Here is a 14,739-nt window from a genome sequence, read left to right on the forward strand (position 1 = left end):
TTTTCGAACTCTTCTACAGTGATATTTTGGTGTGTATTCAATCAACTCTCAGAAACTAAATGAGCAGCTGCTCAAAAATTTTGCTTGTTATCAAGGAACTTGTAATGGCATATACTTAAATCAATCTGTTATCAATTATAAGTTGGAATAATGTGAATTGTATATATTAAAAATAAGTTAGCAGAAAGTAGTGCAGAAATTCTAGAAGTATCCACATGAACATGAACCTGCCTTTAAAGCAATCACAACAGGCTTCAGATAAATAGTAGCAGATTTGCTTGGCCTTCCAGCATAGGGCAGTTCCTACCGAAGGGGAATTTAACTCACACTTAGGTTGCTAGTTGTTAATGTTGTTGTGAGGTGCCACTGAGTCGGCTACAACTCAGTGACTCTGTCAACAATGAATCTGAACTCTGCCCTATCACAGGCCTTCCTCACTGTCTCTGATATATACTTGAGCCCACTGTTATATGCCAAAAGTCCAATTGCTCTATTAACTTTTTAAACTATGATTCTAGTAAAGGATTACAAAGTAAATGTCTTCCTCTCCTTCCTTCTTTCCAACATGATGCTACTGCCGTTCAAAATTCCCTCATCTCATCAGACTCCCTCACGTTCTCTCCCCATTGTTCTTGGGGTGTCCAAGCCACCATTCTCTGAGAATTTCTCTGACCCCAAGACTTCGCACACCCTGAAAGCTGAGGCCACAAGCTGGGAGAGATAGTGACAGTGCCCAGGTTGTGCTGAAGTTGCCACAGAAACCTGGACTCAATGCAGATCCCCAGTGTCACAGCATTTGAGAAATACTCGCTCTATTACTTGATATTATGTAATAAAGTAGGACACATCACATATCCCAACTGGAAGATGTGTGGTAAGAAAACAATACAAAACCCAGTTGCCTTGGAGCAAATGTGTGCCAGAGTGGACTCGTGCACCACAGGATTTTCAATGGTTGGTTTTTCTGGGTAGATCAGCGGGCCTTTCTTCCAAGGTGCCTGCAATCGTGTTATTAATTCGATTCACATAACCCCAGATGTTCAGAACAGAACTGTGCTCCAGGGGGCTGTGCTGGCTTGAGTCTTTATTACCAGGCCTCTCTTCCGTGTGCCCCATGGGTGGGTCCTAACTAACAACCTTTTGTCAGTCGCAAACCCCATTGTGCCACCCAAGCCTAAACCCTCTGCCGCTCAATTGATTCTGGCTCGGGGTGACCCCTCAGTTTCTGAGGCTGTAAATTCTTCTAGAGGCTTCACTCTGTTTCAACAATCAAAGCTCATCTTGCTTCAATAGCCTACACATTCACCTCCTTTCTCTCCTTATCTGCCGTAAACCCTGGACATCCCACCATCTACCCATTCTCTTCCACAAAGTCCTCTCCCTCCTTGTTTGGGTTCTCTCTGTCTCACATTCTCTACCAGAAGATTGACTGTTAACACAGATTCAACACTAAGGAAATAAGAATCTGCTGAGTAAGTACAGTGGCCCCAAACTGTGAACACTAGAACTTCACACAAAGGGAAATCACTGCTGAGGAATGGACTCTGGACCCTGGCCATCTGGCTCCTGGGAGAAGGGAGAGGAGAGAGGCAGCGGGGAGGGTCGAGAACTTTGCAGGCCAGAGCTGGACTTGGGGTAGTCACACTGCACGAGTCGCCTTCGACGGACAGGCCAGAGAAGGACTTTCCTGGGCCAGCCTCCAGTTGTTCCTTCTTGGGAAAGAAGTCGCCAATGAAAACCCCTTCTCCCCCAGCTCGCAAAGTACTAAGGTGGGTTTTCCTTCAGGGCAGGTCTTATTGCTGTTAGGTGCTGTCAAGTGTGATTCACAAGACAGGAACAACAGAACGCTGCTCAGTCCTGCACTGTCAGCACCAGCACGTCAGTCTGAGCGCACTGTTGCTGCAGCGACTCTCAATCTATCTCGATGAGGGTCTTCCTCTTGTCAACTGGCTTTCCTGACCCTCCACTTTGCTTTTTCACCAGGGACTATGGGCCAGCCTTACCAGGTTTGACTTTGGATAGAAGGAAAAACATCTCCTGACCCAAACACATATTCCCAACTTCTCCATCTAAATATCTCCAGAGGTATCTAAGATCACCTAGACCTGATCTCTCCCTGTAGCAGAACAAAGAAAATCAAGTACAAATGTTACCTGATGTTACCCGCTGCTCAGCCCGCAAACTGAAGGGTTTGGAGGCTCGTGCTCACCTAAAGGTGGCTTTGAAGAAAAGCCTCGTGATCTGCTTTGGAAAGACAAAGAAACACATTGAAAACCCTCGGGAGCCCAGGGAGAAAGCTCAGAAAGCAGGAAGGGACGGGAAAGAAGGAAAAGCGAAATGGTGAACACAGAGAGGAAGTCGGAGGAGTGCTGTGACATTATAAGGAATGCTGTCAATGTCACAAAACGAAATGGTGTCTGCGCGGTTGAATACAAAAGTCATTTGCTCTACAAACTTTTTAAACTATGATTTGAGTGAAGGATTACAAAGGAAATTGGTTTAAAACACTAGGTAAATGCTCAAAATGTAACTGATCTTTTTCCACCCCGTCCCTGTGAGTCTCATTTCCATCAATCCTCCCATCTTACCCCTTCCTGCCTCCAGGGCTTTATTCTTGGGGAGTGCCTCCCCTATGTTACTGGTCACTTTATAGGTCTATCTATTGTTGTTTGAGCCACCAGGGTGAATAGTGTTTTTGTTCTGTTTTTCTTTTTTTTATTATTATTATTATTTTGTGTGCGTGTACCGTCAAATCAGATCTGACTGGTACAGGAGGATATAGCGCCTCCTTCTCCAGCAGAGCATCTGGTGGATTTGAACCGTGTTCCTCTGGGATTGCAGCACAGTTTCTTGCCACTAGGCCACCAGAGCTCCCCTGTTCTGTTTTTCTAAAGCAGAGATGAGAACCATAAGGTACAGAGTATAACTCTCTATGAAATGATGACAGCGATAATGAGCACGGCCACACATTGTGAGAAATGCAACTACGATTCCGTGAACAACACATGTATAACTTGTAGACTGAGTACATATTTTGGTGTGTACATATTCACACACACACACAAATTTTTTTAAAAAATGTACCAGATGTTTTCCCTTTGGAGGAAAAAAAAAATGTAACAGAAAAATCAGTCCCAAAAGAAAAAATATGCAGAAGAGACCTGGAGAAACAAAAGATTTTACATATATTTGATAATTTTCCAACCTCTTCTTCAAGGTCTGAGGTCACATCAGGCCCGGCTGCCCTCGAGCTAACTCCACCTTATGCTGACCACATGGGCATCATAATGATACAGTTTCAGGTTTGAACCTATAGCCTTCAGGGTTCCACCAGTCTCAACCTGACCAGTAAGCCTGTCCTTAGTTTTTTCCTACATTCCCCCCTCTCTGTCCAGGACTTTATACGCTCATCCCTCTGAGAGTGGTCAGCAGTGGTCCTCCACATCCAAGTCCCAATAAGAAGCTTTTGAAAAAGAAAGAAAGAAACCCCGATATAATGAGTGTAACAGAGCGCATTGCACTGCGACACACAGGGGCCAGCAACTGACTGAGCTGGAGTTGACTCCCTACAACTTTGTGGTTTGTTGTTATTTTATAGTTTATGGGAGCTCTGGTGGCCTAGTGGCAAGAAGCTGAGCTGCAATCTCGAAAGGACGGGGTTCGAGGCCACCAGCTACACTGTGAGAGAAGGATGGGCAATCTCCTCCCTTAAGATTAACTGTCTCTGAAAACCCACCGGAGAATCAGCTATGGGTTAGTTCTGACTCTAAGGTACACAAAAACAACAACAACAACAACCACAACAACAACATGGAGCTCACACTGAGAGGAGAAGAGGGGGCTGTGGGAGGAGTATGTTCCTGACCCGCTAGATACTGATGTTGCCAGTGTAGTACGGATTCTGAGAAGCTTCTGGATCAAAGGAAAGTAAAGCATCAGATCTGGAATTCAGCCACCCCACTACTAGGACGAGAGTCCCGGCACAGCATTGCTAGTGCATCCTTCTTTCTTCATTTCTAGTATACTGTGCTGTTATTGTTGTGTGCCATTGAGTCATCTGAGACACCCAGCGATCCCGACCTGAGTATATTAGCTCCAAAAACTGCCCTATCAGGGGAGCTCTGGTGGCCTAGTGGTAAGGAGCTGCAACTACAGCCCTAGAGGCGCACGGTTCAAATCCACCAGATGCTCTGCCGGGGAAGGAGGGACAATCTCCTCCTGTACCAGTCAGATCTAATTTGACGGTACACTCACACAAAAATAATAAAATAAAAATTAAAAAAAAAACAAACCTGCCCTATCCTGAGCCAATCTCATTGTCTCCAAGAGACCAAATCCTATTTCTCTAGTCATTCAGTCAATTCATCTTATCACGGGTCTTCCTCTCCTGCGCTGTTCCTCCACCCTTCCAAGCACCGTGTCCTTCTCCAAGGACTGGTCCCTCCAGGCCATGTGCCCAAAGTATGTGAGACGGAGCCTCAAAATCCCTGCCTCCAGGGAGCAGCCTGGTTTCACACTCTCCAGGACAGACCTGTCTGTTCTCCTGGCAGTCCTTGGTATGTTTAAAACACTCCTCCAGCACCACAACTCAAAGGCATCAATCCTTCTATCATCCTTACTTATAGTCCAGCTCTCAGAAGCATAGCAAATAATTGAGAAAACCATGTCCTGCATCAGGTGCACCTTAGTCTACAGATTGGCATCACTGCTCTTCAGGACTCTAGAGAGGTCCCTAACAGCAGACTTTTTCAATGTAACTCATCTTTTGATTCCTTGACTGCTGGTGCCAAAAGTGTTGATTATTGAAACAAGCAAGCTAACGTTATTAACAATCTCAGTCTCTTCTCTACCTATCACAAAGCTGCTAATTGGCCCCAAAGTGAAATCTTTCTTTTCTTGATGTCAAACTTCAATCCATACTGAAGACCACAGTCCTTGACTTTCTGCAGCAAATGCCTCATGTCCTCTTCAGTTCCAGCAAGAAAGATTGTGTCATCTGCATAATGCAGGTTGTAGATGAGTCTTCTGCCAATCCTGATGCCACATTCCTCCTCACAAAGTCCAGCCTCACACTTCACCAAAGAAGACATTCAGATGGCCAACAAGCACATGAAGAAATGTTCAAAATCCCTAGCTTTAAGAGAGATGCAAATCAAAACAACTATGAGATATCATCTCACCCCAGTCAGAATAGCAAAATTTAACAGAACAGCAAGCAACAAATGCTGGCGAGGTTGTGGAGAAACTGGAACCCTTATTCACTGTTGGTGGGAGTATAAAATGGTACAACCACTGTGGAAGGCGGTATGGCACTTTCTCAAAAAGTTGCAAATAGAGATACCATTTGACCCAGCAATTCCAATACTGGGAATATATCCCAGAGAGCATAACTGACATCCAAGGAGATATATGCACACCCATGTTTATTGTGGCTTTGTTCACAATAGCAAGGAGTTGGAAACAACCCAGGTGCCCATCAACAAATGAACAGATAGAGAAGCTGTGGTATATTCACACAATGGAATACTATGCTACATTGAAAAACAAGGAATTCATGCAGTATTATTCAAAATGGGTGAGCCTGGAGGACATTATGCTGAGTGAAATATCTCAGTTGCAAAAGGACAAATATTGCATGGTGCCATTGCTGTAAAATGGGACTGATAATCAGGGTTGGGGTAAGACTGAGAAAAACGGGATAAATTGTGTATATAGCACTGAAACAGATGAGGGAGAGAAAAATTTAAAAGTAATGTATGATACGGTATTATAGTTATCACAAGAGTCCACAATTAAGGTTGCATAGTGGAATGTACTTGGGGCGGTGGGAGGGGTGCGGGGGGATTGTGTACCAGGGAGGGAGTGTTTTTTTACTTTTCAAAGAGAGGAGAGAACTGGGGCGGGGACTGCGTGGGGAGAGAAGTGCAGCAATGAATGAATGGAAATCCAAAATCTCTCTAAATGGTCATTAACATTATTTAAAAAATAATAACCAAATTAAAAAAATTTTTTTTAAAAAGTCCAGCCTCCTGAATGATCTGTTCTGCATACTAACTGAAAAGGTATGGAGAAAGAATGCATCACGGATGTACATCATTCCTGATCCTGAATCATGCAGTGTTTCCCTGCTCTGTTCTAACTACTGCTTCTTGGTTCAAGTGTAAGTTTTGCATGAGCACAATTAAGTGTTCTGGGATCCCCTTCTCAAGGTTAGCCAAATTTGTTGTGATCCACACAAATAAAAACAGCAACAAAAAGAGCTATTTTTCATGGAATCTGGGGTTTCATGTGTGTACTGCTGTTTACAGCAGACAAATCTTTTTACTCAGGTGAAATGTGGACAGCCAATCGAAAGACAGAACAACCAAATGCTCGAAAAACGTTCACAACATTAGCAGCAAGAGATGAATTGGACTGGTGTTTTCTCCAATGCTAAATTCACAGATTAATTCCCCTCCTGCTCTTTTCCAGAAAAAAAAAACCCCGAAGCATAAAATTTCGTCTATCAATGTCCTTAGCAAAGACCTGTGGAGTGGAGAAGAGTCTAGAAAGAATGCACGCTGAGTATCGGGATCCAGACCAAACCCTAGTCACCTCCCAGCTGCGGAGTGGGTCCTGCCTCCCAGCAGGCCGGCAGGCTGAGCAGAACCGCCCGTGGCTTTAAGCTATACGGCAGCAGATGGCCTCAGCCTTCTCCCACACCAAAGCCGGGAGGCTCGAAACACCAACCTTTCTGGTCAGCAGCCAAACACTGGGCCACGGTGCCACCAGGGTTGCATAAGGCACAGATACATGGCAAGAAACAGGGAAACTGGCAGGCTTTGCCCTCTCTCCCAGCAAGACCAGTATGCGAAAGGGTCAGATGCAAAGTTTCCTCACAGCTCTGTCCACCTCTTGAACAGGGCTGACGAGTGAACAGCTCAATGGCCACCATTCTACAAAAGCTTTAGTTTGGATTCAAGAAACACAAAGCCAGTCGCCATCCAGTGGATTCCAACTCAGGTGACGCCGTGTGGAAGAAGGCAGAACTGCGTCCAGTTGTTACAGACTGAGCCCTGATAGTGTACTGGTTGAGCAGCAGCTACTAAACAAAAGGTCAATGGTTCAAATCCCTCGACTATTCCAGGGCAGAAAGACGTGCCAATCTGCTTCCATAAAGAGAACAGCCTCAGAAACCGTACGGAGCAGTTCTACTGTCCCCACAGGGTCGGTGAGTCAGAATCGACCCCATGGCGGTGGAGGTGCTCGATTTGACATCTTAATGGAAGCAGCTGGCCAGGCCTTTCTTCTGAGGTGCCTCAGAGTGGGTTCACATCGTCAACCTTTTGGTCACTGACCGTTTAACTGTCTGACCACGAGAAATGTCTGATCAGAAGGATACAAAGAAGAGGGGTCGGGAAAGAGGAACTAATAGGAGAGCAAAACATAAACAAAGAGAAGCAGGCGTCACAAACCGCTCCCTGCGCCTTTGAAAATAAGGAGACAAACCAACCACCTCACGTTCGAATCCTCACCACTAAACTGTAAATTAATGTGAGGAAAAAAGGAAAAGAAAAGATGAGAAGAAATAAATGGTGAAGAGCTTAAAGCAAGAAAAAAGTAAAGGTCAAAAAGGAACCCAAACTGAGTGCTGGGGCCTGCAGGACAGAGAAGGTCCATCTGGTTCCCAGGCTATGAATGGTTAACGGACGCCAACACCACATCTCTGTCCCGCAGAAGGGCTGATGGGTCTGAACCAGCAACCTTTAGGTAGACTCAAACTTCCAGCCTTTTAATAAGTACATGAGTGTGTTAACACTTAGACACAAATGTTTAAAAAGCATGCTTTCAAATAATTTGAAAATTCAAGAGATGCCTTCCACCCTCACAAAAATGATTATGATCTTCATGATAATGAGACACCACCTGCAAATCGTAAAACGAGAGAAGGGAAATGTGGCTTGCATCTTGGGCCTACATTCTCTCTCTCCCTCAGGGAGAAGCCAGCCACTGTGTGGTCACCTGCCTTAGGGAGAGGCCCACACAGCAAGGAACTGAGGGTGGCTTCCGGTCAGCAGCTAATAAAGAATTAGGGCCCCAACTGCAGCCCTCTCAAAGGACTGACTCTCATCCCAAACCTACTGCCCTGAGATAGCTTTAAACCTTAAACCAAAATAGCTCCTGAAGTCTTCTTAAATCAAACAATAGTTTAGCTTAACTAGTTTCTTGTAGTTTGTTGTTTTTTTTAATGTGGACCTTGGGCCCTGTGCTCCTTAAACGACCATCTCTACAATGGGATCAAACTGAGGACAGGAACTTGAAAGACTTGACAGGAACCATAGGGAGCTGTGAGCTTGTGTGAATGAGAAACAACTCAGAGGAACAGGAGGGTCAGAAACGGCACACAACTGGAAGAGTGTAAACAAGATCATGACTGTACACAGAGGAATGGTCGTGTCAGCGCATGTTTTTTGATTTTTTTTATGTTCTCTAACCATAAAATGGGGTGGGGTGGGGAGGACTGAATCCTACTGACAATCACAGGGCTGAACGTAAAGGCAGGGCTTCTGAACCCTGCAATGAGAGCAGTAGTCCAGGCCCACTGTAGCCTCCTGGGAAACCACCACCTACCTTATCCAGAGCTACCATCTCAACTAAACCTCTCCTGGATTGACTGTTCACGGATGTGTAACCGGTGAGGAAACAAATACTGGAAGATATTCAGGCTTGGGGCAACTGGCTGTGCAGCAATGAACATATACGAGCACTTTAGAATCAACTCACTGGTGACCCTCGAGTGGGTTTTCAGAGGCTGTAAATCACACGGGAGGAGACTGCCTATCTTTCTCCCACACAGCAGCTGGTGGATTTGAAATATGAGTCTTTGGGTTGGCGGCACAGCTCTTTACTACTGGGCCACCAGATACAACGGAATACCACTGGGCAGGAACAGGTTACCACTGAACTTGCACTTACATTCCTTTCAGTACCACTCCCGTCCTCCTCTGCCTAGAGGGCGGTGATGAGTAGGAACTGTGCTGAGGGCATTTTAGTATTTTGGTATGTTTGGTTAAACATTTGGTTGCTAACCAGAAAGTGTCCAGTTCAAATCCACCAGCTGCTCCACAGGAGAAAAATATAAGTGGCAGTCTGCTTATGTGAAGATTAACAAAACCTCAGTGTCAGACCTACTAGCAGCAAGTTGGACTCACCATGACTCCATAGGATGAAATAGATTCTTAGAGTTGCCCAAACTGCAAATCTTTTTTTTTCTAATTTTTTTTATTATTATTATTTTTTATTTTTGTGTGAGTGTACCATCAAATCAGATCTGACTGGTACAGGAGGAGACTGTCCCTCCTTCCCCGGCAGAGCATCTGGTGGATTCGAACCGTGTGCCTCTGGGATTGTAGTTGCAGCTCCTTGCCACTAGGCCACCAGAGCTCCCCTCAAACTGCAAATCTTTACAGATGCCAAACACCTCCTCTTTCTACCGCAGAGCTGTTGGTGAATTAAAACTGCAGACCTTTTACTTATTAGACTAACACTTAATCCACTGACCCACCTGAGCCCCTTGTCCCTGTAGAACAACAGAGCCATAGAGATCACAACCTTAAAAAGTAGTCAGTTCTACTCATCCATTGGGTTGGAATCCACTCAACTATAACTGGTTCCCCTAAAATGGATTTGGATATTTTGGTTCATACATTTGTGAAAAGGAATCAAAATTTACAGCTAAAATAAGTGCATTTTATTTTACGTAAGTTATTTGCCAATAAAAGAGTTGGTTGAAAAGTTACACAGAAAGAAGTTCTACCACAAAGTTACAGTGCAAGTGTTGAACTATTTGAATATTTTCAAAGTCCTGCCAAATTTGTTGCATCAACAGGAAAGTCACAGGATTATGATTATATTCCATTGACATATTTACCTGGTAATTATAATTAAAGAGATACTGGAATCTATCTTCTTTCTTGATTCTCAATCTAATTTAGAGAATAACTAATAAGACCCGAGTTACATAGAAAGAAGTTTAAAGCATGAAAGAATTACTTAATTCCTAACTTGAGGCTGTAAAGTTGTAACACTATATGCAGTCAATTACTTAAAATCCTAATTCTTACGGGAAGAAGAGAACAAATTTAGACACCTCTGCTCTAAATTTTGGGGATTTTCCAAATCTTGTCCTGATGGTTTTCCTTTGCAGGATTGCATCATTCATTCATAGTGTTTGGTAACCGGCATCAGTGGGATAAGGCAAGTGACACTCCCCAGCAACGAATTAAAAGAAAGTTTTGAAATGCCCGTGCGGATTGTGAAAAGGTGAGCTCCCGGATAGGGAGCTCAGTCGGGTGGGTGGAAAAGTTGGGCGCACACAGAGATCGGCACATGCCAGGACCTACCGGGGCGCTGCAGCTCTCGCCTGGGCCGCGGACGCCTCCTGGGGTCCGGGAGCTCTAACCTTCCGGCTGCAGGGGCCCCGAGCGCGCTCCGAGGCTCCGTCCCGGGGGAGGTCTGGGCCGTCGGGGAGCACAGCGCTGAGCGAGGCAGGAGATCGGAGGGAAGAGGGCCAGTGCGGCGCCTGCTCGCTCGGGCATGTGCGTCCCTGAGAACTGGAGACACCAGCTCCGCTGTGGGTGCAGCACAGGCGGGGGTGAGGGGCGTGGCTCCGCCCCGGGACCGCCCATGGGCGGGGCAAGATGACCACGCCCCCCGGCCGCCTACTGTCATCTTCACCCGAGGTGCCTTCCAGCGAGACCCCGGGAAGTGAGGGTCTCCGCAGCTCGAGAACCTAGGGCGTCTTTCCCAAAATCCTCGTTTGACACTACGCTCTTGAAGTTTAATTTCCCAAACAAAAAACTCACTGTTGTGGAGAGGATCCAGGCTCACAAAGAACCTATAGGACAAAGCGAAACTGTCCCATTGGGTTTTCAAGGTTGTAATCTTTACAATATTAATGATACTGTTCGATAATTTTCACATTCTGTTGGATCATCTTTTTTTTTTTAAATTGGATCACCTTTTTTTAGGAATGGGAGCAAATGTGGATATATTGCAGTCAGTCGGCCAAGTATCTGTCCTCCAAATTTCCTGGCATAGACTGGTTGGTGAGCATGTCCAGGGCTGCATCTTAGTTGAAACATGTCAATTGGTATCTCAACAATTGCTGGGAAAATATTTTTAGCCTATTCCTTCAGTACAGCTTGAACTTCTTGATCATGTGGGGCTTGAGATTTTTCAGTGTGTCAACAAATTCTTCCCCCCTCCCCCCATGTTGTGTACCTTCGAATCAGATCAAACTGGCACAGAAGGAGATTGTCCCTCCTTCTCCAGGGGCAGCATCTAGTGGATTTAAACCACGTGCCTTCGGATTGCAGCACAACCAATTCTTTTGTTACAGTGACTCTGTATATTCTTTCCATCTTCTTGTGATGCTTCCTGGATCTTTCAAGATTTTTCCCATAGCATCCTTCAGTATTGCAATTTAAGGCTTGAGTTTGTTTTTCTGTTCTTTCAACTTGAGAAACGACTGAGAGAGTTCTTCCCTTTTTATCCTCCAACACCAGTTATTTACACATTCTATTATAATAATTTGCTTTGTCTTCCTAAGATCCCCTTTAAAATCATATGTTCATCTCTCTTACTTCTACTTTTATCCCCTATTTTTTTGCTTCTTGATATTTTAGTGCAATTTTCAGTCTCTCCTCTCAAGCATTTTGATCTTTTCCCTTCCTTTGTCCTTGTAACAACCTTTGCTCTCCTTATGGATATCTTCAATGTCACTCCATAACTCATCTGGTCTTCAATCATTAGTGCTCAAGCCCAAAATCTATAACAGACACAATTTTTAAATTCAGGTGGGATAGAATCAAAGTTGTATTTTGGTTCTTGTTTTAATTTTCTTCAGCTTCTGTTTGAATTTGCACATGAGTAACTGATGGTCTGTTCCACAGCCAGCTCATGGCCTGGTTCTGACTACTGATAGAGAGTTTCTCCAATCATTCTTTCCACAGAGGCAGTCAATGTGATTCCTGTGCAGTTATCAGGTAAGGTCCATGCCAACTGACAGAGTGATAAACTCACTTCTTTCATTTTTAAAAAAAGGTATTCGTGATGAATAAATCATTGATTGTACAAAATTCATTCATTCTACGAGCAACCTTATTTCTGTCACCAAGACTGTCCTTTTCCACTGACCATTTCTGGGTCAAAAGCACCATCATAAAAGATAGAGAAAAGATTGAAATCTTCAATGATTTCATCTTAAGTGGATCCAGAATCAATATCCTTGGTACCAACAGTCAGAATATCAGGAGACATACTGCACCGGTCAATTGTGCTGTCGGGGACCTCCCTAAATTATTGAGGAGCAAAGATGCCAGTTTGAAGACTAAAGTGTAGTAAGCCATACTGCAGCCATTTTATGCCAGGTTCAAAAGTGCACACTGGTCATCACTGTGGTTTAATGTTTGAAGGGAAACAGAGACAAGTATAACAGGGCTAAGCAGGGATGTGGATAATGGAATGTCCCTCCCTAAAGACTCTGTTTATGCTCAAATGCTAATGGTCTTGCCTGATAAGAAAAATAAGCAATCTTACTTGTCTAAGCTAGTAAGTGGTTTGTAAATCAGCATGAAATATACTGCCAATCTTAAGACTGAGTTGTTTTTCTGTTCACTGAAAAAGAGAATATGAGACAGGAACTCAAGAATAAACTTGGCTATCTGCCGTCCTGGAACCAGGAGCGGCATCCACTTCCGAAATGACTTGCCTCTGGAAACTCTATGTACGAACAGTGCTCAGGCCATTCGTTCATAGGGTCGCTATGAGTAGTCTATGACTCGACGGCATCAAACAACAACATCTGCCATCAGCTGGTAGCCTCTCTGTGTCTTCTTTAATCCACATCTTTCCCTCTGGGTATCCGGATCAATATAACAAGGCTGGACCCCATTACTAAAGTATATGTCATTCAGGCCATGGTCTTTTCTGTCACTCGCTATGCATCTGAGAGCTGGGCAATAAGTAAGGATGACAGAAGAACTGAAGTTCTGAGCAGTAGTGTTGGAGAGGAGTACTGGATATCCCACGCACTGCCAAAAGGATGAACAGGTATGTCTTGGAGAAAGCATAGGCAGAATGCTTCCTGGATGCACAAATGACAAGGCTTCATCTCACAAATTTTGGGCATGTTGCTAGAAAAGGCTATTCCTTGGAAAGGAACATCATACTAAGGCTATTCCTTGGAAAGGAACATCATACTGGGAAAGGAAGAGAGTCAGTGAAAGAGAGGAAGACACTTGAAAAGACAAGTTGAACAACTATATCATCTCACCCCAGTAACTATAGCAACAAACAACAGATGCTGGCCAGGCTATGGAGAAACTGGAACCCTTATTGACTGTTGGTGGAAGTGTAGAATGGTGCAACCACTCTAAAAGGCAGTAGGGTGCTTTCTCAAAAACAAAATAGAGATACCATTTGACCCAGAAATTCCCACTACTGGGAATATGCCCAAAAGAAACCATAACCACCACCCAAGCAGATATACACACACCCATGTTTATTGCTGTGTTGTTCACAAAAGCAAAGAGTTGGAAACAACCCAAGTGCCCATCCACAAATGAATGGATAGAGAAACTGTGGTATATTCACACAATGGAATCCTAAGCAGCGCCGAAAAACAAGGAATTCATGAAATATTCTACAAAATGGGTGACCTAGAGGACATTATGATGAGTGAAATATCTCAGTCACAAAAGAACAAATATTGCATAATTGCACTATTATAAAACAGAACTGACATCGAGTTGGGGGAACACTAGACAAAGAAGGAATAAATAATGTACACTGCATTGAAACAGAAAGAAAGAACTGCTTAAAAGGAATATATGATTAGGTATTATCTGCACGACAAAACTTCAGAATAAAAACTGCATAGTAAAGTGGACTGGGGTGGAGGTGGGGAATTGTATAACAATGAAAGAATTTTTTTTCCCCCAAAGAAAAAAGTGAACTGGAGAGGGGCAGGGAGAAAAATGTGCAACAATGAATGAATGGAAATCCAAGTACAGCGAAGGGTTTCTGTGTGTCAGAGACGATGAGGATGGCACAGGAGAGAAAAGGGTTGAGATCAGTTGTTCACCGAGTTGTACTTGATTTGATGGCACCCAACAACAACAATCTTAATAAAAACAGACTACCTCAGCCTTCTCCTGTGGAGTAACAGCTGGGTGTCCTAACCACGGGGAGGGTTACCCACACAGCAAGGTAAGGACATACATACTTAGTGACCTGACTACTGTCTGCAGTAAACAAGGGGAACCCTTCACCTCACATTAGCAAGGAAGCAGGAGCCAACCAATCCTTCTCTCTCTTCCAGAGTCTTCCAGCCAGCCCTGTCAGGGACGGCAAATTTAGAGAGAGGCTTTGGTTCTGGCAGAAGGTGTCATGGGGTTGGGAGACACACGCCAGGCACACCCAGGAGTGGAACCGTAGTGGGATTTGAAGAAGTGAACACACATGAAACTACAGTTCACTACAGGTAGCAGGTGAGCACAAGGAGCCTCTGTTGACCTTGCTTAGTGAGTAATCAGACACTGGTTGGAAACACTGACATTTTGGCCAGGAGTTGAGTGTTTTAACCACTGTGCCACTAGGGCTCCCTCATCTTTTTTCTTATTATTAAATTTTATTAATTTTAATGAACATTTACAGAGATTTTGGGTTTTCATTCATTCATTGTTGCACTATTCCCTC

The sequence above is a fragment of the Elephantulus edwardii genome, unplaced genomic scaffold (assembly GCF_000299155.1).
Source record: "Elephantulus edwardii isolate Elephantulus edwardi_28Jun2011 unplaced genomic scaffold, EleEdw1.0 scaffold00080, whole genome shotgun sequence".
Classification (NCBI taxonomy): domain Eukaryota; kingdom Metazoa; phylum Chordata; class Mammalia; order Macroscelidea; family Macroscelididae; genus Elephantulus; species Elephantulus edwardii.